This window comes from Hibiscus syriacus, unplaced genomic scaffold (genome assembly GCF_006381635.1).
Source record: "Hibiscus syriacus cultivar Baekdansim isolate YM2019G1 unplaced genomic scaffold, ASM638163v2 tig00116971_pilon, whole genome shotgun sequence".
In the NCBI taxonomy this organism is placed as follows: Eukaryota; Viridiplantae; Streptophyta; class Magnoliopsida; order Malvales; family Malvaceae; genus Hibiscus; species Hibiscus syriacus.
The window spans coordinates 491,934-517,682 of record NW_024063495.1 but is presented as its reverse complement, the minus strand read 5'-3'; the positions used below and the strand labels follow the sequence as shown (position 1 = coordinate 517,682).

Below are 25,749 nucleotides of genomic sequence, written 5' to 3'. Positions count from 1 at the left end.
AGGCCTATATCATCAAGGTCACCACTGTTAGAGACCTTAGGAATAAGAGTAATAAAGGTATGGTTGATGCCATGATCCCAATCTTTCCCCGAATAGAAGTTGAAGAAGAACTTCATAATTTCTCCTTTAAGTACATGCCAATATCTCTTGAAAAAACCCAAATTAAAACCATCCAGCCCCGGGGCTTTGCTGTTATTGCAAGACTTTAAGGTCTCCCATATTTCCTCTTCAGTAAATTCTTTCTCCAAAATTAAACTCTGCTGAATCGAAATTCTGGAAAAATTCAACTCGATTTCTTTCACTTCTAAGGTCGATTTGTCATTAAAAGCCTTAAAGAAGTGTTCTTTGACAGTGGCTTTTATAACCTTTGGGTCTTGAATAACATTACCCCTGCAATAAGAGCATTCAACGCATTTCTTTTCCTCCTAACTGAAGCACATGTATGGAAAAATCTGGTATTTCTGTCCCCATCTTCTACCCATTTGGATCTAGAATTCTGGAACCAAATCTGCTCCTCTATCTTATGCAACTTCCATAATTCTGACCTTAACTCCTTTAACTCGGTAGCTTTCTCATCATAAGTACCATCTTGCTGCTGTTGAACCTCCACTTCTAATTTTTGAATCTTCAATTCTATTTGAAATTAAAGCTCCAGGAAACTTTTCTCTTCCCTGCCCAATTTTTAATGGCAGTTTTGGTTTTTTTTTCAGAATTTTGAAAATTCCAGCATTCATCTGTATCTCTTTACATTCTTGAATTGAAGAACTGATCACATCCTCAAATCCTGCTTCATCCATCATATAGTTAAACAGTTTAAACGGCTTTTTCCCCCAATTAACACCTCCATTCTCAATTATTACTGCATTATGATCTGACAATGATCTTGGCAGCAAATTGGCAGCAAAGAATGTGTTAAATCTGGAAAAGCTGCCAAGAATTGGCTATCAACCAAAAATATATCCAGCCTTACATAGGTCGGTGAATCTTGGTTATTACACCAAGTAAACCTACCTCCACTCAATGGCAAATCGATTAGACCTGTAGTAAGAAGAAAACGACTGAAAATCTCTAAAGAATTCCTGTTTTGGCCTCTACCAATCTTCTCATCTTCCTGTAGATACACATTAAGGTCCCTCCAACACAAATAGGCTCAGAATGTCCTCCAATGAACGTGCTTAATTCTTCAAAAAATTAATGAATCTGCAACTGAAATATTTGCCCGAAATCTCCCCGATAGCAATCTTCTGGATGTACACTATTTTGCACTCAAATACGTTATCATCCCAGAACATCAGTAAACCCCCTGACGAACCAACCGATGGTGACTCAATAACCCTTTCAAATTATTTAACCCACTCCTCAAAAAGACATTTGAATTTTCTCCAATTTCGTTTCCTGCAACCAAAGAATTGAGACAATATTTGGAAACTAGCCGCTGACAACCCTTTTTTTCTCTAATCTACCCAATCCTCTAACATTCCATGTTATTATAGATATCTTTAACATCATCATAAGAAATCAACCAACTAGTCCCCCCGCAAAATCCCCCTGCTGTCCATCCTCAAGCCTTTTTCCAGACTAATAATCTTATCCAAAAAGGCTTGTTGTCCTTGTTTAAAGGAAATACCCAACACTTACTATCTCCCAAGTAACTAAAGCTTCATCCATAAATCTGAAAAACCTGAAGAGGAAGTGTTGAAATGCTCACTCTTTCTAAAGCTTCCCTTAACAAATGTCTTCTAGCTCTTCTTATAAAAACCCGATTCAAAGCTGTGATTATCACCCATTAACTGCAATCCTTCAACCACCCTTTCCACACTCATATTCCCCGAATTCGATCCATCATTCACATTCTCACAACCCTGAAACTTTGCATCCACTGACAAGCTATCTAGTTGATTTCCTCTGGAATTCATATTTCTCCAGTCCCGACGATTAAGGCACTACCTTTCTTAGGCTTAAAATTCAAGATACTTCCCATCCAGTATTTTTTGCCCCTACACCTTTTGTAAACCCTTTGTAACTTCTGCGTTTCCTTTTCTCTAACGGTACACTTTGGTGCTTAACGAACTGTCAGACTTATAACACAGTCTACCCTTAACTTTGCTTCTTGAATTATCAATGGTAGGCTCTATCACCCTTAACTCAGAATCCTTGGCTCGAAACCATCCTGCTCAATTATCTCTGAATCTGACCACCTCCCCACATCTTCTCTGCTGTAACAACTTGACTTAGCCAAATCCTTATCTTGAACCATTTTCCAAATTTATCAATTTTTTTTTGGCCAGCAGGAATAATCCTCATTACGTTAGGCCCAGCAACTCATCTTCTTCTGATTGGGCTTCAGACCCACAGCCGTCATTTTTGAATCTCTCAATCCCAAACCTGCAAACTCACCCATTTTGACCTCCTTCCATATTGCACAACTGACTTTCCATTAATGTCTGATCTATTTTTTGAAATTCTTGGAACCGATTATCTCCACCAACTCCACCAAGCCTGATAGCTGCCCCTGTTCCATCCAACTGTCCACTCTCTGACAGTTTTCTTCTTCTGATCTAGCAGAACCTTCCTCATTTTCTGACCATATCCTGTCTCTTTCGTTCTCAGTCATGAACGCTCCCAACTGTCCCTCATCGGAACTGACCACCAGAGGATTTGTGAAAAGAAAATAGACTCATCATTCGCCGATCCAATCTTCATTGTACTTTAAAAGATCTCCATATGATCCAATAGTAATCTGATCTGGAACATCAAAAGACTAGCCACCCTAATTAGTAATCTTGCCTTTGTAAGATCTTCTCTGTGTTTAGTGTCATCAAGAATATCTATAACCCTTCCCCATCTCCCTGCTAACCTTTCAAGGAAAGATTCATTCCAGCAAAAAGAGGTAACCCAAAAACTTCACCAAGCAAAAGCCAAAGGAACACCATCTTCGTTCAGTAATGGCTCTAAACGATCAAACCAAAATTGAAGATCTTCTTTCTTCTTCATCCAAGCATCTGACATTTCTTCAACTGATTTAAGATTATTACACAAGAGTTCCAGACATACCCCCATCAACAATCTGGATTTAAAGCTACAACCTGCCCCTTCATTTTTCAGTGATCTGGTGGAGGATATTGAAGCTCTTATTACTGCTAAGGGAGTCGTTCTTGGATGGATTCCTAGGAGCTGTAATTGGAGGCTGACAGGTTAGCTAAGCAGGGGATCGGTTAAGTGTAACAGCTTCTTGTAATGTTTGTGCTTTTTCGATGGGTTTGTTGTGGTTGATCCTTGTAATAGTATTGCTAGTTTGGGAATCAGGACTCACCCTCTGATCTAGGGTACTGTTGTGTCGGTTTTGAGTATTATGTTTTGGTTTGCTTTGGGTTTCGAGCGCTTTATGTTGTTTATGGTTGATGGGGGTGTGGTCCTGGTTGTTTCTTATGTATTTTATGTTGTTGAATAAAATCCTAAGGCGCTCTTTTCCTCCTTCCAATGATTAAGGAGCTTTCTCCAAGCTCCATTAATTACGAAGGGGGTTTTTAACGAGGCCTTCAATTCTTATAAAAAAAAACTAACTCTAACTCAAATAAATTCTTGATAATCCCCGTCAATGATCTTTTAGCCCAGCTCGAGCTCTCAGATGAAATGTGCATCTGCATGATGTTTTTCCTGACTTTTTCCCTGTTTTCAGCATCGACGCCATATCTTTGACCTCCAGAACACTCCTCGACCTCCTATTCGACATCAAGCATCTTTGTACGATTTGTCATCCCTCAAACTTCTAAGAACATCATCTGGCTCTTTTGATTCGAAATATCAGCAGTGATCGGACAAGCATCCTTTAAATCTTTATTATTACGCTCTACCCATGCTCGGGATTCATTGTATCTTGCGACTCCAACCGTGATCCTTCTCCATCTCGCTCCATTAAGATTTCTACAACCTTCTCAAACCATCCTCATTCCCAAACTGCACAAAAGCAAAAGTGGAAAATCTGTATTTTGGGTTTCTAGTTTCCTTAGGGATATAGACTCTGAACTGGACCATGAACTAAAAACATTTCCCTTAATGCACGTCTTGACACTCTCCGACTAAGATTATCCACAAACACCTTCCAAATCTCCTCGGAAAAAAATTACTTTTCGCCCTTTCTCACAACTTCTCTCTCCCTCTCTCTCATCTTTTCCTTTTGCTACCCAGTTTCTGTTTGGTATTTTCATTTTAATTATGATTTAGGTTTTTAAGTGATTAATAAGATTGGATATTTAGTGGATGCAGATATTCAACTGATATTATTCTTTGAATAGGACGGAATTTGGATAGTAGTATTTAGATAGTGAGCAATAACAAATGGATTTGAATTTCAGATAAATTAAGCGGCTTTGGACATTTAAAAATCGTAGATACTGATTAGTGGTCATTTCTACCCTGGTAGTAGTTAATAAAGGGTTGAACAAGTGTTGTCAAGGTGTGCTCCTATGTTGTGTCTTAGCGTTAGACAACAAAAATGCTTCTCATATCCTTTCAAGTATCCAGACGCACTAGATTAGACACACCTGGTGCAGTAGAACATTTTCCTTAAAGGTACTAAGCATATATAAGAACATTTGATTGAACTTCTCTATAATTTAATTTTTTTAATTTTTCATTAAATTTACCTTTATCAGTAAGATAGAGGATGGAATCAAACTCTCCACTGTCAATATTTGAGTATTTAACCAAGAACATAGGACCATGAGATTGACCCGGAAAAAAAGAAAAATGATATATTGTATCACCACATTACTACTGTTAAGGATAAACTTTCGTAAATTTCTGTCATGTTAGCAGTGTAAGTTAGCTCAAAACAAAACATTGTGACCACCACATTGCTAGTGTTTAGAATAAGATTTCATAAAATTTCAGTCATAGCAATTTTAGTTTTGGCTGTGCTATATGGTATTGATCATAAGTTTGCCTAATTTCCATGTCCGTCTTATGGTCTAGCCTGGTGATTTCAATCATGTCCAAAATCACTATTTGGAAATTCATCCCAAGGGCGGTGATGTGAACTGTTTGGAAATGCAGGAATGAGTAATTTTTCAGAAAGGGAAGGTGGTGCAGTACTGCTCTTCTTTCTTGTTCGATTTAGAACAACTACTTGGTTTGGTGCTAGATTTAAGGATGTGCATATCCCGTTTGATTCCTTAGTGGGAGAATTAAAATTAGCTGATTCGTGGGAAGAAAAAATAAGGGTTGTTCTACTTCATCGTGGTTGGTCATCCTCCTGATGGTTTCGTTAAGCTTAATGTAGATGGTGCGATGGTGAGAGGTTGGGATAAAGGAGGAATAGGTGGACTGATTAAGGACACAGAGGTATGTTGATAGAGTCGTTTTCAGGAAGGGTTGGGGTGGTCTATATGGCAGAACTATTGGCGACTAAGAGAGGACTGATTATTATTGAAGAATTAGGATCTACCATCATGAAGGTTATTCTAGTTATCTCGAGTAATCGGATAATAGTAAAGATGTATAAAGTAGGTTATGTATTTGGTGTGTTAATGGTACGAATGTTTTTTTTTCCATAGGGTGTTTGTTTTTCAGTCTATGTATCAGTGTTATGTTGTATCAATAGGTTTTGGTTCTGGCTGTGTATTATTGTTAGATTAATAAATTCTAGGCACTCTTTTCCTCCTTTCAATGTCCTTCATGTACTGTTGCAACATGGAGGGTATGAAGGTGTTTTTAATGAGGCCTAATTTCCTATCAAAAAAAAAAAATTGGGATCAATGAATTGCTCACAAACTATTTATTTTCTTTTCATAGTTTCTTTCCCTAGACTTTTTCTATTCTTCTAATAAAAGCGGCAAATTAATTGGGTTCGGTGAGTTTAGTTCAATGGGATGGATTTGGAATATTCAGATGAGAAGGAATTTGGCAGATTAGGAATTTGGCAGTTTGGGAATTTGAACAATGGGCAAATTTGATGTCAATTATTTCTAATAACTACCTGTCTAAAGAGGCTTATGGTGGACTGATCTGGAAAGGTAATGGGGCTAGTATATACTCTGTTAGTTCATGTGTGAAGGTGTGTTCATCGGGTTCCCAGGAAGTTCATTTTTGGAAGAACATTTTGTGGAAAGGATTGGTGCCTCCTAGAGTAGAGCTTTCTATGTGGCAGGTGGTCCTTCAAAAGTTGCCAGTGAAGACAACATTGGTTAAAAGAGGGGTTATGGGTATTGAAGATGTTTCTTGCCCTCTTTGTAAATTGGTGGATGAATCTTCTCATTTATTTTTCTCTTGTTCTGTTGTATGGTCAATTTGGAACAAATTCATGCAGTTTTGAAGTCTAAGTTCGGCTTTTCATGTCGATGCGCAAAGCTTTCTCCTAGCGTGGGAAGATTTGAATTTTAATTATGTTATTTGGAATTTTATTCCTGGTGCTGTTATTTGGACTATTTGGAAAGTCAGGAATGCCATTGTCTTCAAAGGCGGAAAGCTAGACCAAATTGACTTATTTTTCTTAGCAAGATTTAGGCTTGCTTCTTGGTTCTTAGCTAAGTTTAAAGATTCTTCTATTTCTAAGGACTTTCTTATCTGTGACCCCTCCTTAGGGGATTCTTGTTTCCCCCACAACAAATCTTTTATCACTACGATCCCTTGGTCCCCTCCTCCTAAGGGCTTTGTCAAATTGATTGTGGATGCATCTACTAGTGGTGATTGGAAGAGAAGTGGAATTGCTGGTATTCTAAGAGATGATGCAGGGTTGTTTTTAGGTTCTTTCAAGGAGGCTTTTGGATCGGGTCCACCTACTTTGATGGAGCTAAAGTCTATTCAAAAGGTATTATCTATTTTTGATTCATTGAGAGGAAGTATTAAGGGTCGGTTGATTATTGAAACTGATTGTAAAATTGCAGTGGAATGGGTTAAGAATGGTGTTATTTGTTCTTATATGTATGTCTTAATCGTCAGGGATATAGCTGATAGGCTGAAAGAATTGGAGTGTGTAATTAGATGGGGTTGCTGGGACAACCAATATAGAGGTAGATGGGCTGGCTAAGGCTGATATAGGCTAATTACAGTGTGGTTTTTAGGGGTATTTTATTTGGGTTTTTTGGTTGTTTGCAAGGGTTTTATCTTGTTTTAAATCTTATGTATCTTTTTCTATTAATGAAGTATAAGGCACACTTTTCCTCCTTCCTCTGAGTAAGGAAATTATTTTGAGTTCCATTAATCATGAAGGGGTTTTTTAATTAGGCCTTTAATTCTTATAAAAAAAAATCTTTGTTGTCGTATGTTGTGTAAAAAACAAAGTAAGTATGTTATTTCATTCTTATCGTTTTCAGTAGGACATATTACATCTTTATATACAAATTATGTCTCTAAACTAGGAAACTAAGTAAGGAAAGATACTAATCCTAGGAGATGTAATCCCTTAAAATAAGGGATTGAAAAACAAAAAAAAAACAATTATAGAATCTCTTAAGAAATAGAACAGCTCATTTCTATAATTCCTACACCCTTACACTTACATAACCTACACCCCCCTCAAACTGGTCTATATATGTTGTATATACCCAGTTTGAATGACATCTCATTGAAAGTTACTCGTGGAAGGGCTTTGGTAAAGATATCTACCAGCTGTTTCTTCGTCGGAATGTACTGCAGTTTTGCAACTCCATTGTTGACCTTCTCGTAAATAAAACGTCTGTCTATCTCAATGTGCTTCGTTCTATCATGCTGCACTGGGTTTTTTGCTATACTCATAGCTGACTGACTGTCACTAAAAATCTCAAAATTCTTCTTGTTATCTAAGTCCAATTCTGTGAGCAGCCTTTTAATCAACATGCCTTCACATATTTCGAGAGCCATTGCTCTAAACTCTGACTCAACACTACTTCGAGAGACAACTGCTTGTTCTTACTTCTCCAAGTCACCAAATTACCCCAAACGTAGGTACAGTAGCCACTCACTAACCTTCTATCAGTTAATTCACCTCCCAGCTTTGCATCCGTATAAACCTTCACTGTTCTGTCTTGATTTTTTACTAAATACAAGTCCAACTCCTGGGGTAAACTTCAAGAACCTTCGAATTCTGTTAACATCTTCCAAATGTTCTTCTCGAGGATCACTCATTTGTTGGCTGACAATGCTCACTGAGTATGCAATATCAGTCCTGGTCAGTGAAAGGTAGATCAATTTCCCAACTAACCTTTGGTAGGTTTCTTTGTTTATTGGATTTCTAGTCCTTTCCTTGCAAAGCTTCAAGTCTGTCTCCATTCGAATTTCAACTGGTTTGCAGTCGAGCATCCCAGTTTCTGCAAGAAGATCCAAAAAATACGCTGGTTTATGACCAGGCCTTCCTCGGACCTTGCGACTTCCATACCCAGAAAATACTTCATACTCCCTAAATCCTTGGTTTCAAACTCCTTTGCAAGATCCATCTTTAGCTTTTTTATTTCTTCTATATTACTATCAGTTATAATCATATCATCTACATAGACAATTAGGAGGGTTATCTTACCACTTGGTGTAATTTTTATGAATAGTGTGTGATCCGCTTGGCTTTGTTGGAAACCATTCTGTTTCATAGCCTTAGCAAATCGATCAAACCAAGCCATGGGAGGCTGTTTTAAGCCATATAAGGATTTATTGAGCTTGCACACAGTTTTCTTAGTGACCTTTCCTTCAAATCTGAGGGACCTCCATGTATACCTCTTCTTCAAGGTTTCCATTCAGAAAAGCATTCTTTATGTTTAGCTGATGCAATTTCCAATCCATGTTAACAACTATTGATAACAATATTCTGATGGTATTCAATTTTGCAACACGTGCAAAGGTCTCCTGGTAGTCGATGCCATAGGACTGAGAAAAACCTTTAGCAACCAGCCTTGCCTTGTATCTTTTCACACTCCCATCCGAATGATATTTGGCTGTGAATATCCACCTGCATCCAACAACTCTCTTCCCTTCTGGCAAATCTATCAAACTCCATGGTTTATTCTTTTGCAACGTTTTTATCTCCTCTTCCACAACCCTTTTCCACTCAGGTGATTGAAATGCTTCTTTCACATTTCTTAGGATTTTCACGCTGTTAATGCTAACAGTGAAGGCCTTGAAATTAGACTGTAATTTCCCATATGCAACATACTTATTAATGAGATGAGTAGTGCATTTTCTTACCTCATTCCTAATAGCAATAGGAAAGTCATCAAGATCAACAGCAGTAACCTCTTGGGAACAATCATTACCTTCTGTTTCAGCTGCAACAGGATTTGAATTTGGTTCTTGGCAAATGCTAGGCTGACTGATTTCTTCAGCAACATCTTTCCTTCTTTGTGAGTAAACACTGAGTTGCTTCGGTTGGGGAGTTATGGTTTCAGGGTCATTGTTAGGTGCATTTTTTGTATTGGTGGAAGGTGTTTTGCACGGACTAGAGTGCTGAGATAAGGAGAAAGGTAATTCATCAGAGTTATTTAGGTTATTCCCATCACCCTCAGTAGGAACTGGGATAGTGCTAGCCGGTTGTGGAGAGACAGTAATAGGTAAAGAAAGGATAGGTTGTAATGCAATTTTGGTTTGAACATGCTGAAATTCCTTGTAACTCTCCCCCTGAATTTATGTTACTGAAAAATAAGGTTGGTTTTCAAAAAATGTAACATCAAAGGAGACATAGGTCTTTTTTGTGGAAGGTGAGTAACACTTGTAACCCTTCTGACTCGAAGAATAGCCCAAGAACACACACTTTAAGGACCTAGGATCTAATTTACCTCTGTTGTGGATATGAACAAAGGTTGTACACCCAAACATCCGAGGAGAAAGACTTGAGTTTAAATGTTTAAAATGGGGAAAAACCTGAAACATAACCTTAGTAGGAATTTTGAAACCTAAGGTCTTGGCATTCTATTGATGAGGTAAGTGGCTGTAAGAAGAGCTTCCCCCCAAAGATACTTAGGAGCATTAACAGCAAACATAAGAGACCTAGTAACCTCTAGAAGATGTCTATTTTTCCTTCATGCTACCCTGTTATGTTGAGGTGTGTTGACACAAGAAGTAAGGTGAACAATGCATTTTTCCTGAAAGAAATACCCTAGAGTTTTATTTAAATACTCACTCCCATTTTCACTCCTTAGAATTTTGATTTTTGTGTCAAATTGGTTTTCAACTTTTTGATAAAAACTTTTAAAGAGAGACTCAACCTCAAACTTTTCTTTCATTAAGAATACCCATGTTGTCCTAGAGTAATCATCTATAAAAGACACAAACCACTTATACCCATAAATACTTTTGACATGAGAAGGGCCCCAAATGTCACTACGTATGATGGAAAAAGGTGTTGCTGGTTCAAATTTGGCTGCAATATATGGTTTTCTGGTGTGTTTGGCTATTTGAAAAATTTCCAGGAAAACAAAGATGGATCTTTATTTATAAATAAGTTCGGTAACACTTTGGAAAGATAGAAAAAAACTAGGATGACCTAATCTAGAGTGCCATAACATAATTTTATTGGTATTGAGATCAGAAGATAAAACTGGTTTCTTAAGAGCACTGGATAAGGCATGATTTTGAGATGCTTTACCTCCAAGGGTGTACAATCATTTGCCCAACCTAGCACTGCCAATCACCCTCTTCGAGCCCTGTGCTTGAAAAATGCAACCACCAATACCAAACACATTACAACCAGAATCTTTAATTAATTTGCTGACTGACAATAGATTGCATGCAAGTCTAGGAACATAGAGGACATTATGAAGTAGTAGATTTTTGTTTAATGTAACAGAACCACTCCCTTTGACTGTAGTGAGAGAGCCATCTGCTATTTTGATAGAAGCTGGTAAGCTGCTTTCACTATATTCCTCCAAGAGATCAATATTTCCTGTAATATGATTTGATGCACCCGAGTCTATTATCCATTGTACTGAGGAAGCATATGGATTATTTCCTTCAGTAGCAGTATAAGCCACATTGGTAGTCTTGGTTGTCATATTGCTCAAAATCTACTGCAGCTCCTCTATTTGTTTCTTGCTAAAACTGCTTGAAGAATCATCTTGAGAGGCAATATGGGCCTCCTTTTGAAACCTGGACCATGTGGGCTGCCAATCGGCTGGTTTTCCATGCAGCTTCCAACATTGATCTATCATACGGCCTGGTTTCTTACAATGTTCACACCATAGGCGATTTTTCCTCTACTGCTTTTTAAAATCTAAAATCTGAAAATCAGACTGAGAGGGGCTGGTCTGGGAAGTGATTTCGGATGCTGAGGGATCTGGATTAGCCATGGAAGAAAATAGAGTTGAACAAGAATTGATTTAAGAGAATCGAAAATTAGATTGATTGCTCTAACCTGATACCATGTAGAAAACAGAGTAAGTCTTTGTTATTGCATTCTTATCTTTTTGAGTAGGACATATTACATCTTTATATACAAATTATGTCTCTAAACTAGGAAGCTCTAAGTAAGGAAAGATACTAATCCTAGGAGATGTAATCCCTTAAAATAAGGGATTGAAAAACAGTGGTTTGGTGGGAAACTTCCCATCTAATTATCTAGGCCTCCCTCTAGGTGCTACTAGGAATTCCTCTGTTATCTGGGAACCAGTGGTACATAATTTTCACTCTAAATTAGCAGGTGGAAGGCTGCTACTCTTTCTTTAGCAGGAGATTTTTGATCAAATCCGTTCTGTCCTCACTACCTACGTATTTTGTTGTATGTTCAAGATTCCAGCTTCTATCCTCAAGACTCTCAATTCTATTATGTCTAATTTTTTATGGGGAGGGGCAATGATATTAAGAAGATCACTGGGTTTAAATGGGATGATGTCGCAAATCAAAGACTGAGGGAGGCTTGGGAGTTCGGAATCTGATTTCTATGAACAGAGCATTGCTAGGGAAATGGTCTTGGAGGTTTGCAAATGAGAGAAATTCTGTTTGGAGGAATTTTATTTGTAGCAAATACAACATTGACTCTTCTAGATTATTGTTTGACAGCAAGATTCCTTCTCAATCCTCCTGGTTGTGGAGATCAGTGGTTAATAACCATTTCAAACAAGACTCATTTGGTTGTAAGTTCCGTAGTTTGTGCAAGTTTTATGTCGGAAATGGTAAGCATGTTCGATTTTGGCAAGATAGCTGGGCTGTTGATTTTCCGTTTCAGATTCTATTTCCTAGACTGTTTTCACTGTCAACATAAATTCGGTAAACTTTGTGAGTTTGGGGAATTTCTTTCTTCGGGCTGGATTTGGGATGTTAAGTTCGAAGAATTTAAACGATTGGGAGCTTGAACAATGGTGCAATTTGGTGAGCATCATTTCTTCTTTCTCTCTATCTATGATTCTAGCGATGGATTGATCTGGAAAGGCAGTGGGGATGGGGTTTATACAGTCGGTTCTTGTTAAGAGTTGTGCTTCAATTTCAGAAGAGTCTCATTCTGGAACAAGATTGTTTGGAGAGGATTGGTTCCCCCTAGAGTTGAAACATTAGTTTGGCAAATTGTGCTTCAAAAAATTGCAGTTAAATCCGAATTGGTTAAAAGATGAGTTCAAGGTATTGAGGATGGCTTATGCCCTCTTTGTAAAATGGTTGAAGAATCTTCTTCGCATCTATTCTTCTCCTGTTCGGTTGCGTGGTCTTTGTGGAATAAATTTCTAAATTTTTTGAGATTTAGTTCTGTGTTTTCTGCAGAAGCAAAAAATTTTCTTCTTGCTTGGGATGAGTTGAAATCTAATTCGGTAATTTGGACTTTCATTCCTGGGGCTGTTATTTGGAATCTGGAAATTCAGGAATTACATAGTTTTTGAAGGGGGGAAGCTCGATCAGACTGAATTATTCTTCTTAACAAGAGTTAGGTTGGCCTCTTGGTATTTAGCAAAGAATAAGGATGTTTCTATTCCTAAGGACTCCTTAATTTCTGATCCTTCTATAGGGGATTCTTACTCGTCCTACAATTTCTTGAAGTCTTCCATAACCCCTTGGTTACCCCCCCTACGGGTTCATCAAGTTGAATGTGGATGCAGCAATTAGTTGTGATTGGGAAAAATCAGGTCTGGGTGGTCTTATGAGGGATCATTCTGGTGCAATCCTTGGTTCTTTTTAGGAACCGGATGGTTCTGGACCTCCAACATTGAAGGAACTTAAAGCTATCCAAAGGGGTATCACTTTCTTTACCTCTGTCCTAGGGAGGGTTAAAGATAGGTTGATCATAGAGAGTGATAGCAGAGTTGCAGTAGACTGGATCAATAAGGTTGTCTCATGTCCAGCTGTTTATGGTTTCATTGTTAGAGATATTGTTGAGTGTCTTAAAACTGTCGGGGGGGTTGTTAGATGGATTGCAAGGACACTAATATGGATGCCGATGCTCTAGCAAAGGCTGGTATAGGTTGATTATTATGTTGTTGACTTCTATAGTTCGGTTTTAAGGCTCAAGAATTGTTGTAAGGGTTCTACTTGGATTTTTCTTTCCAAGGTTGTAATTCTTATTTTCTTCAATGAAATTAAGGCACTCTTTTCCTCCTTCCGATGATTAAGAAGCTTCTTTACAAGCTCCATTAATCAAGAAGGAGGTTTTAAAGAGACCTTCAAATCTTATCAAAAAAAAAAGGGATTGAAAAAAAAAGAATAATTACAGAATCTCTTAAGGAATGGAACAGATCATTTCTATAATTCCTACACCCTTACACTTACATAACTACATGTTGCTGATCTCACAAGTTTACCGAATTTCAATGACCATCTTGTGGTCTAGCCTGATGATTTCGATGAAGTCCCAAATGGCCGTTAGTACCTTTAAATCAGGATCAATGAATTGCTTGCAAACTTTGATATCTGCTTTTCATTTCCATTTTCTTTAATAGTTACAATCTTGAATTATAAAAGTATGCATGGTTGTGGAACTTCTTCAAATTATAACAATTTCAAAGAATAAGGTTTAGTTCTGTCTTTAATTGTGCATCTTAAGTTTTATTGGCCTCAAGAAGATTTTGGAACTGTATGTTTTTCTGTTACTAATATGATCCTTTATAATGTCCCTATTACTAAATTGAGCTCTCCATTTTTTAATTACCAAGGCCGTATCTTGCTGTGGAAATGAACAGAGAATGGCGTCCAGCTGAGGCTGCTTTATTTTGCATTCGAGCTATATCAAGCTATGTGTCGGTTGTTGAAACAAACGTAATGCCTCAGGTATGAATGAACATCATTTCCCCATTTCTATGCTTTCATATATGATCTGCAGTATTAAGTGAACTCACCTCTGATACCAAGTACACTTGCATGTATAATTTGTTATTATGTCCTCTAAAGTTCATTGGGCGTCTGAGTGAATGCTAATCATGTAACTGTTTGGATTTTATTGTCAGTTTTTATTTGAAATCTTATGTTAATAATCCATAGAATCCACATATTGTTCGTGATTGGTTTTACAGGTTATGGATCTGCTTCCGAAACTGCCTCATATGTCCTCTAAAGTTCTTGGGCGTCTGAGTAAATGCTAATCATGTAACTGTTTGGATTTTATTGTCAGTTTTTATTTGAAATCTTATGTTAATAATCCATAGAATCCACATGTTCGTGATTGGTTTTACAGGTTATGGATCTGCTTCCGAAACTGCCTCAGCCGCAGCTACTCCAAACGGGTAACCTACCACTTCAAAATGTTAATTATCTGCTTCCTTGCAAAGCAATATGTATCTTCCGTGGCCAAGTTTATTGGTTTACTATTTTTGATTTTACAGTTATCTGAATTTATCTTCGATAATCAAATAGTTATTTTTGTATGGACAAATTCAGTTTGCTTAATAATCGGAGCATTTTCTAAGTGGCTTGATACTGCACCAAGTGGTTTCTCTAAGTTGCTTTGGTGATTGATATTCATGAGTGGGATGCGTACCTCTGAAGATTCCGCTGCAGCAGCTGCTTTGGCATTTAAACACATCTGTGATGGTATAGTTTTTTATTAACTATTCTACTTCTTTCTTTATCTACCTTCTGGAAGTTTGTGGTATTCATCCCAGGAAGAATTGATGTAAAAGGATGTTTATGCTTGTAATAACTAGACTGACATTCTAGGTGCTTGTTGTACTTTGATATAGCGTGCCATACATCTTTGTTTTAGTATATTGATTTACTAAGAGGAAACTCAAATGGGAAGTAGATTTGGGTCGACTGTTCCAAGTCTTTTCAATTTATATTTGACTTTGGGAGATTCATGAACTTGTCATGTGAGATTTTGTATAATTGAATCCTCCCTTCTCCCGAGAAGAAAAAAAGGTAAACCAAGAAAAGGAGCACAAAAAATGGAGGGACCTTGCTTTCGGCATTGTACATATGAAACCTTCTACAATAGTTCCTCGTATATCCTTGGAGTTGATCAATTTTCATATAGTACCTGCCTGAATTCATTCATAGCTGGATGGTGAAATGTTTTGCTTTATTCTATTTGAAAGTTTTAACTGTGGATTTGTATTGTTCTTGTTGAATACAGATTGCCGTAAAAAGCTTTCTATATATTGTAAGAGCTTTTTCATATATACTATACAGCAGTTAACGGGGAAGGTAGTTTTAAGGGCTCTGCTGACGATTCGTTACACTTAGTTGAAGCTTTGAGGTGTGCTCTTACTCGGCAAGTTTAGGTGCTAAAGACAAGGATAGGACTTATAGTCTTACGTTGGTCTTGATATATTAATGGCTGTTAAATTGTTTCCTCAGCATGGTATTACTGAACTTACACCAGAGCCTGCTAAGGTTTGCTTTGGAGGAACTATGTGCATCAGTTGTTACTCCTTTACAGGTTAGCTTGTCCCTTTGGGTTTAATGTGTTGATGCATTTTCTTTTATGTTTACAGTGAACGTTTCTATGATATGTTACCAGGCAGTTATTAACCAAGGACCAGAAGTTTTAGAGAAGAAACATGCTCGTGAATTAACAGTTCACATAGATCGATTTGCATATATCTTCGGTGAGATCAATGGGTCCCCACCCGTCTTCCCTCCTTATTTATTTCTTTTGCTCACCATGCAACTTGAACCAATTCTAGGTATGTAAAATCATCCTGAAGCAGTTGCTGATTCAGTTCACAGGCTTTGGCCGATATTCAAAGCCATATTTGATCTGTGAGTATTGAAAAACTTCCTAAACTTGTAGTCACCGTGTCAGAGTTTATAGGTTTTCGACTTTTACCTGATTATTATTGTTTAAATGGTTTGATGCGTCGTGCTTGGGACACGAGGACCATGGAGTCTCTTGCCGTGCTTGTAAATATGCTGTGAGTCTAAGGATGAGTTGTTCAGAAAATTGGATTTTCTAAACTGATTTCGAAATTTGATTGTCAATCAACATTCTACTGAACATATCTTAGATAAATATTTGGCATTCTCCAATGAAATGCATGTCTATTCTCTGGCTGCTGGAATTGCATTAACTGGCTGCAATGATAATATTATCTGAAAGATTTACGTTTATATCAGTTATTTAATTATTTGATATTATTCTCAGATTATAATTTTGCTTAATTAGTTTGTCTGATTACGGAATGTAGTATGCCTCAAATATTGTACTTAAACAAGCGGTTTACTTAGAAAAAAAAGGAAAGAAAGGGGAAGTAAATGCATTACTTGTTAGCGGTCACCTGTTTGAAAATAATCAACATTACTAGGCAGCAATAACGATCTATTTTTTTATTAGGTGAGAACTTCTGGAAGGTTTATGGGATCAACAATTGGAGCAATGCTTGAAGAAATCCAAGGCCTGTATCAACAACACCACCAGCCGTGCTTCCTTTATCTCTCTAGTGAAGTTATAAAGGTACGTTTTTCCCTCATCAATTTTGCTAATTTTAATTTTATATTCTTTTCGGTTAAGATGATAAGAAGCCAGCTCTACTTGTGCTGTAGAGATTTGGCTCCGATCCTTCTTGTGCAAGTTACCTAAAAAATATGATTGAAGTGCTCTTCAAGCACACAGCATCTCTTCTCACGAGTATTAAGGTACGGTTTATTAAACAATGTATTCTTTCATATTATTAAAATTGTCAATATGTCGACTTTTATTTATTGTTTTACTGTAGGAATTTACGACAAGACCAGACATAGCAGATGATTGTTTTCTACTGGCATCAAGATGCATTCGTTATTGTCCTCAATGTTTATCCCTTCTGCTGTATTTCCGGCTTTAATAGATTGTGCGATGATTGGGATCACAGTACAGCACAGGTATCTCTTTCTCGCTGATTGTATTTATTACACGAGCTTGTTTGTCGGTTTGTTCATGTCTACATCTGTGGCTGTGCACGCACATACGTGTACGAACACAGGCAATACATCCTTCTTATAGGGGATTAGGTTACAGGTCATTACTTTTCGATGCATTTATCATTTAGAAATTTATCTTGTCACCATATTTTATTTGCAGAGAGGCCTCCAATTCCGTTTTGACCTTCTTGTCTGATATCTTTGATCTCGCAAAGTCTAGCAAGGGAGAAGAATATTTATCTATAAGAGATAGTCTCATTATTCCCGAGGTGCTACCATTACTAGAATATTGGCGGCCTTAACAGGAGCACTGCCGAATTCTCGATTAGAAACGGTAGCTTCTACTGCTTGTGTATATTCTTCAGATTTTATGCTGTTGTCATGCTACATTGATGATTGATATAATAATGTAATTGCCTTAAATTATATTTCATGATCGATTTCATGGAGTCCTTTCACTGCTTCAGGTAGCATATGCACATCTAGCTTTAACTCGAGCTTACGGCTTGCAAGCTCTGGAATGGGCTAGGGAAAGTGTGTCATTGATCCCATTGATGCTGTCAAGGAAGTGGAGCGCTCGAGATTTTTGCTAGCATTGTCAGAAGCAGCCTCCGGGGCCGATGTGAATACCCTTATACTCTCAGTTGAAGAGTTATCTGATGTTTGTCGTCGTAATCGAACAGTTCAAGAGATTGTTCAGGGAGCGTTGAAGCCACTCGAGTTGAATTTGGTACCTGTATTATAGTTTGAGTATTGGAGGGGCTGTTTTGCTTAGGCTCACATATTGTTTATTAGGCGAACTGAATTTTACTTGAAACTGACATTTTCCCCTTTTTATTCGTTCATTTCTGTGGATCTTCAATGGCCGAATTTCGACCTGTTTTAAGGTTTGGAATTGGCATTTCCTTTTACACTGTGGAGTGAATGTTATTTGTTGTATCTTTTTTTTCCTGGTTAAAAATTTGACTTTTAAGTTGTCTGGAATGGCATTGGCTTCTATTTTTGAGGGTGAAATTCTTGGTATACGGCCTTGGTTTGTAATGGGGAGCAATACTTTGAAGTCCTTTACTAGAATGAAGATGGATTGTTTTTCTTTGACATCCAAAATTCGTATATTTTTATTGTTGCTTTTTTACATAATTTCATGAATAAAATTAGATTTAAGTTTCATTAATTGAACTATTTTAAAACCAATTTAATGTTATTCAAAAATTAAAACAATAATTTAAATCTAAATTATTTTTTACATAGGTTTAAATGCACCGTTGGCCCTTAAATTATACCGTTTTTAATGAGTTGCCCCCTAAAATATTTTTCGGGATATTTTGCCCCCTTAACTTTATATTGTTATCCCATTTGCTCCAAAACATTTACTTTGTTAAAAAAAATCTCATTGAACAATCAGAACATGCCATCTCACCAATTTTTCTAAAAAAATGTGACATGGCATGTTCTGATTGGTCCATATTTTTTAACGGAGTCAATGGAATGGGGCAAACGGGGTAACGATTTAAAGTCAAGGGGCAAAACGTCTTGAAAAATACTTTAGGGATACTCGGTAAAAATGGTAGTTTAGGGGCCAACGGTGCATTTAAGCCTTTTAAATAATGTAAAATTATAATGTGTTTTAAATAAATATTATAAAATTAATTTTTAAAATAATGGATTATTTTAATTATGTTAGGACTGTGTACCTTTGTTTCTCATTATATCAGGTGGTTTTATCTGCTTTGATGATTAAATATTGCGACTTTTTTCATGCTAAAATCAGGTATTTCGAAAAGCAGTTTGAATTAGCTTATGCCACAAAACTGCCTATGTTTCTGCATATGCGTGCAGCTGCGAAGGTCGTGATAAGCTTCTCTCATTTCATAACATGTATACAGGTGAGAAGCTACTATTGATGGTTATGGATATGTTGAGCTTCCTGGAAATGCCTAACGAGTCTTTCAACTTTGGTTATTTACAGGTATAAATGGATGCTCTCTGAAGATTGCTGAAAATCTTGATGTTGTGAGGGACTTACTCGTCGATAGAATGATGATCGAGACCGATTCTCCGTTGCGAAATCAAGAGTACTCATGCAGGGATCAAGTTTGTTATATCTTCACGGCCTTCTAAGAAGAAAGAGAAGTATGATCAAGAAAGTCTTGTTAAAGAACGGAACGAACCTTGTTTAGGTCCGGTGAGTGAAAATGCTTTTCCGGCGCGGTGTCGTAACATCAGGAATATGATGTTTTCTTTCATTTTATACTACATTGCAAATGGTCCTCGATCATTTCGTTTCTCTTCATCAGGAAAATGATTTCTCCGCCCGTATCCCGACCATGTTCCGGATACTCGATTTTGCAGTACTCGTAGTCGGGTACCCGGATACCCAGAATTTTTTTCTTCAAATTATTAAATAAAAAAAACACACAAAAAAATGTTCGAAATTTCGAATTTCATAATTCAACATCCAAATACAAAATTTAAAAATTAAAAATACAAAATCTAATAATCCATAATATAAATAAAACATATAAGTTCATAACTAAAAAGCTTATATTTAATTTCAGTCTAGCAGTAGCAGTGACAGAGATTACTACATAGAAGTTTTGTGTCGATATTAGCTGATATGGTTGTATATCTTTAATAATCCATATCAAGAAAAAAAGATTCATTTCTCAAATATAAAAAAACCATCATCAGACAACAAACAATTCACCACCAAGAAATTGCCCATTTTTTTTAGATCCGGGTAGGTGGGTCAAGTCAACCGGGTCGGTATTTCTGCACACCTCTAGTCGTAGCTAGTTGTAAAGGAATCAGTGACATAGATCAGTTGAGTGCTACACTGTACCAGAATACCTACAGTACTTCGTTCACAAATCATCGGAATTTCCTGAATTTAACGGCGATTTCGCACTTGATAAGTGCTTACTTAGAGATCAAGTAACCTTTTGTTTCTTTGCCATCATCAGCCTTATCTTTATACTTACTGAAAGACTTTCTGGGATTTGTAGGGTTTTCTTCCTTCAAGACTTGGACGCTGCAGCAGATTCTCTTCTTGTCGGTCCACATGAAAGTCGATGACACAGTTTTATGGTTTTCTGGGCTTTAATGTGCTAAGGTTTAGAGACAACCAGAATCCTACATATTTTTAGGATTGCAAGCACATGACATCTATTTTTAGGATTGCAAGCTAAACATCATAACTACCGTTAAAATATTAAATGACATGTTATATTATTTTATATTTTTTGAAATTCTTATTTTATTATCTTTTAAGAAATTGATTTTTTTTAAATTCCCCCCTCCAACTTGTTCCTTTCCTCCCATCTCCATGCCTTTTCTCCCTCCCGTTCGAAAGCTAAATTTTTAGAATGCAGTTGTTTTTTATTTCGTAAAATAATGTACATTTGGGATTAATTCTTCAATGGGGTGATTACTACAGTCCACCGGGAGTCGCACGATGGTCCATGCGACCAAGGGGAGACGTTATGCCTACAATGCATCACACCTCCGTTATTTCCCCCCCTGCTTGGTTGTGCATCCCTATGCTAAGACTGTCCGGCTTTCCATGCCACCCCCTGCTGCCCCATGTGATGCTGCCACGTGGACCAAAAACCCCTAGGAGTGAAAGAAACAAGGGGAGAAGAAAGAAGAGAAAAGGTGAAGAAAGAAGAGAAGAAAAAGAAAAAGAAGAGAAGAAAGTTAAAGTTGATCCGTGCTACATTATTCGACAAATTTAACCCGGTTAGTTTTCTTTTTTTAAAATCTATACTATTATAAATAATATGATGTAGAAAATTTTTAATTTGTTTGATTTATTAAAGTGCTTATTTAATTAATTAATGTTGTTGAGTTCAATGGAATTTAGTTTAAAAATAAATTATCTTAAATTTAACTTAAAAATATAATAGATTAGGTTTAAAGGAGAAGATGAGCAACAAGGTAATTTTTCGTTATTATTGTTGTTTTTTACGAATTTTTATTTTGCATTATTCTAAAAATTCAACCATGTATTATATGATAAATTAGTTTAAATTTATGTTATTTTGTCTGAAATTAGTATAATAGTTTGTTATTTTTTTTTGCAGAACAAAGGTCAATTAAGTTTGAAGAAATTTTATTTGAGGTATTTGACTATTGATTATTATGTTATATTATTTTTATAAATATTTATATTTTTACGATTGTTGTTATGTTAGTATTATTTTTATATTGTATAATATCAATTTTACGATTTATGATTATAGTGTACCATAATTTTGTTATTCTAACACAAATTTTGAATTTAGATAAAAGCAACAAATTTTTCACGATTGTCCATTATAATGGATATATTATGGAAAATGAGTTCAGAGTTGTTTTTCAGTCTTAAAGACCTATAAATATGATTCAAAAGGAACATCACATTTATAGAAATGAAGCAGAGAATAGAAAGAAAAATTCGAGCTACAATTGATGGTTTGAAATACAAGTTCATGGTATGTCACAATCCAGTTAGATATATTGTGTATCAGCTGAAAGATGATGATATTGGAACCATGATTGGATTATACGAGTGTTGACACACCATTTCGTCTCATTTTGTGTTATACGATTTATTACATTTATATGCATTGTATATTTATATAATATATTTATGTTTATATCATGTATTTATTTTTTTACATGTTTTGTATCAGGTCCCATATTACAACAAGTGTTAAGCCCAAAGCTATTACAACTGGTGGCCCAATACACAGCAAGCCCGTTTACAAAACAAGCAGCCCAACAGTTCAAACCCAAACCCACTTGGAGCACCCAAACCAGTTTACCCGAACTGGCCCCAAAGTACCTAGGTTCTTTTCGAACCCTAGCAGGCCCTTCAGGGCAACATCGCCGCACTCCCCACTCCTCACGCCTCCAACGACCGAATTTCTCGACAACAAGAAAACAACCAACAAACAAACAAGTTTTAGTTCGAGAGTCTAAAAATAGGTTTTTGGCTATATATGCACACATGTAACAAGAGAAAGGGATGAAAAAATCACACGAAAATTTCAGAAAAAATAGCAAGAAATATTTGTAATTTTTTTCCCGAAAGGAAGAACAATAAAAGAAGGTACTTTTTTTACCTTGGTCGGCTTCCATCGTTGTTTGCATGTGGTCTTTGTTTATTTTTTTCTTTTTTGGTTCGAATGAAAAACCGAAAAAAGGGGAAGGTTTTCGAAAGTTTTTATCCTACATCTAGTCTCCCTCGAAGCATTTTTGAATAAACCAAGTTGATTTTTGGGAAGAGGAGAAAATATCTTTTGAAAGGTGTACTTTTTTTATATACCCCCGCCAATGAACGGCAGTCGTTGCTTATTTACGGCTGCCGGCGAGGTGTGGCCACCGGAATCTAAGTTGGGCCGCCGTGTTCTTCATTTGCTGAGAACCTTTTGATTTTTTCAGAAAAATTTGGCTTTCGTTTTGATCTTGAGAGAGGGGGGAAGAATTATGAAAATTGTTGTTGAAATGTGGCTTTTATACATAACCTGAGTGAACCGTTGACCCGACCTATAGAACCCCAGGGTCTGCGTGTTTTACCAAATTAATGGGAATTGCAGTCGTGGTCCCTTGTTTTTTTAATCTTCCATTTTGCTTCTTTTAATTTATTTCCTCTCGAATTGTACCACTTATTTGTTTTCTTTTTTAATCTAGTCATTTATCATTATTATATATATATATATATATATATATATTATATATTTTTTATTTTTTTTTTTTGGTTATCTTTTATTTTATTTATTTTCCTAACGTTTCATTCATGTATGTATATATTTTATTATTTATTTATATTCGTTTTAAATTCTTATATACATTCATTTTTGTCATTATTGTTTCTTCTTTTTCTTTTTTATTTACTTATTTCATTTATTAAATACTATTATATTATTATTCTTATATACATTCATTTTTGTCATTGTGTTTCTTCTTTTTTTTTTTATTTACTTATTTCATTTATTAAATACTATTATATTATTTTACTTTTATTATATTTATTATTTTTTATTTGTTTTTTTATTATTATTATTTCTTTTTTTATTTAAATATCATTATATATTTTAGTTTTTTATTCTATTTTTACTATTTTTATTTTATTTTACTTATTTAATACTATATTATATATATTTACCTACTTAGTCCCCCTATTTTTCCTTACTGTCATCTCTCTCTCTTCGACCAAACTTTTACCTTTTTTTTTTTCGGTGAATGGTGGTAATGGATTAATAGGTTAGGTTTATTTTTTTTTTTTTTTTTTTCTCTCCTATTATTATTATCATTTTCTTTTTTTTTGTACCTAATAGTTATATATTTTATTTTTATTATTACTATTTATTTTTTTGTTTTGTTTTTTGTTTTTTGTATTTTTTTTTGTTTTTAATTTTATTTAATTTATTTCCGTAATTAGTTAACTTATTTGGTTTTCATTGGTTGTTTGTATTTTTTTTTTTTTATTTCTTGACATTTATATAGTTATTTTTTTTTTTGCATTTTACTTTAGCTAAGATTTTTGACTTTTTAGGGTATTTTTAAATCCATTAAAGATGAGTAATTCGGATCGAACTTTACCTTCTAATTAACTTGCAATTTTCTTAATTAAAGACAATTGGAAATTAACTAGTACCGAAAGGGCAGTTCAATGGTGCTAATCCCTCATTGACTGTAACCGACTCTGAATCCGACACATCTTTGGTAAGATACAAATCAGGTAAGAAATAAGATATCCAATCAATCCATTTGTTCTTAAAATAAATGGCAGTGGCGGCTCTAACCCATTATTTCAAGTCGAATCCCAATTCCGGGCCCAACCGAAAAATGGCCGCGACATCTTGGCGACTCTGCTGGGGACATGTAAGTGAGTCAAGCCAGAATTAATTTCGGTTGTCTTTCGGAGTGAAAATTGCAAATTTAAATTTAAATTTATTTATTCGATTCCAATTATTATTTGATTATTTTTCAAATAAATAGTTGTACTGAATTTTTTTAATGATTTTAGATCTTTAACTTTTTTATCTAAGGTTTTATACCCAAGCTCCAAACCCTTTTTAAGTGGGGGTGAAAGCGATGCCTTCGTGAGAATTTATTCTCCGCATAGGCCCAGCAGGTAACCTTTGGGATTCACATACCTTATGTCTTCGTGTGAATTTATTCATCGCGCGAGATAAGAGAATGTATACTTTTGAGTTTAACTTAGTCTACATAAGCTTGTAATGGGCTTAGGACTAAGGGTATGACAAGCCCAAGGGGGCACCAACAAGGAGAACTATGATACCTTTTTTAGAACCTAAACCGGTAGACTACAGGGAATTAAAGCCACCCCAAAACCTCATTTTAAACCCTAGGTTATTTGAGATTATTTCCTGCTTTATTTTTTGTTCAAAGCATGTGAACTAGAAATTTATGCGGTTAGGAATGGTTCAAAATTAACATGTGGGATATAGATCATGTCCGAGTAGAATAATAAACATGTGGGGTAGATATCATGTGGGTATTACTTTTTATTTCATTATTTTGATTTACCTCACTAACTCTTTTTCATTTTTGTTCTCTTTCATTTTTTATCATTTACATCATTCAAAAGAGGTGTTGATCCACCAAAATGTGTTCGTTAACGTAAATAATTTGTATTAATGGAAAAAGGGGTTATGATACAAGAGATGAAAAGCTCAAAGTGGCTATGGTTAGAATAGACCGAGTTTACACCGAGCATGCCAAAAGTCAACTTTTTGAGCTGGAAAAAGTTACAGAGGCAGACGAGAAAAAGGTTATTGACTTGGGGAGTCCCTTCAAAGACAACAAGAACACGATGGCAAAGCGATAGATGAAATTGGAGGTCATTGTGGATGAATTCAAGAAACATGCCAGTGTTCGATGGAGGGCTCCAATGGCTTTCCATTAGGAAACATGACTCAGTAGAGAGTGAAAACCAGAGATGCAACCATTCGAGATTTCTTGGGACAAGTACAAAAAACAGTTTAGAGAGGCCGAAATGGCTCGACAGGGTATTCAACTGGTGACAGAGACGCGGAAGATGAATCAACCTATCAAAGCTGTTCGGGGTCTAGAAGAATATACCTTTAAAATGTTTTTGTCTCTTAATAAATAACACTTTTGTCCCCAATAAAGGTTATTTATAATAACAGACTCGTTTTTGGATCAATGCCTAGAACATTTCATGCATTATGCATTCTTGCATATTTCGTATAATTTTTCTTTTTTCATTACATTCTCATTAACTAACAAGGGATGTCTCATAAAAAAAGGGAACAAACACCGGGTCTACCTCCACAAGCTTCAGACACGTGTCATCCTCACAACACCCCGCACAAAGAAAATGGAAGCCAAGATTGCTCAACTTGAGAAACATGCTAAGATTACAGAAGGATCTGAAAGAAAAAAAATCAGAATAGCCAGAGTACCCTAGATACAATCTCGAAAAGCCAAGAGTCTTTGGTCGATCAGATTGTTGCCAAGTTAGTTGGCCTACGTCACAAGTGTGCCTGGGGCTGGTTTATCGGAAAG

General features: G+C 36.0%; 1 pseudogene; it reads left to right on the top strand.

The window, feature by feature from the left end:
- Positions 1–18,307, top strand: part of LOC120192068 — a 31,673-nt pseudogene extending 13,366 nt beyond the window's left edge.
- The last annotated feature ends 7,442 nt before the right edge of the window (positions 18,308–25,749 follow it).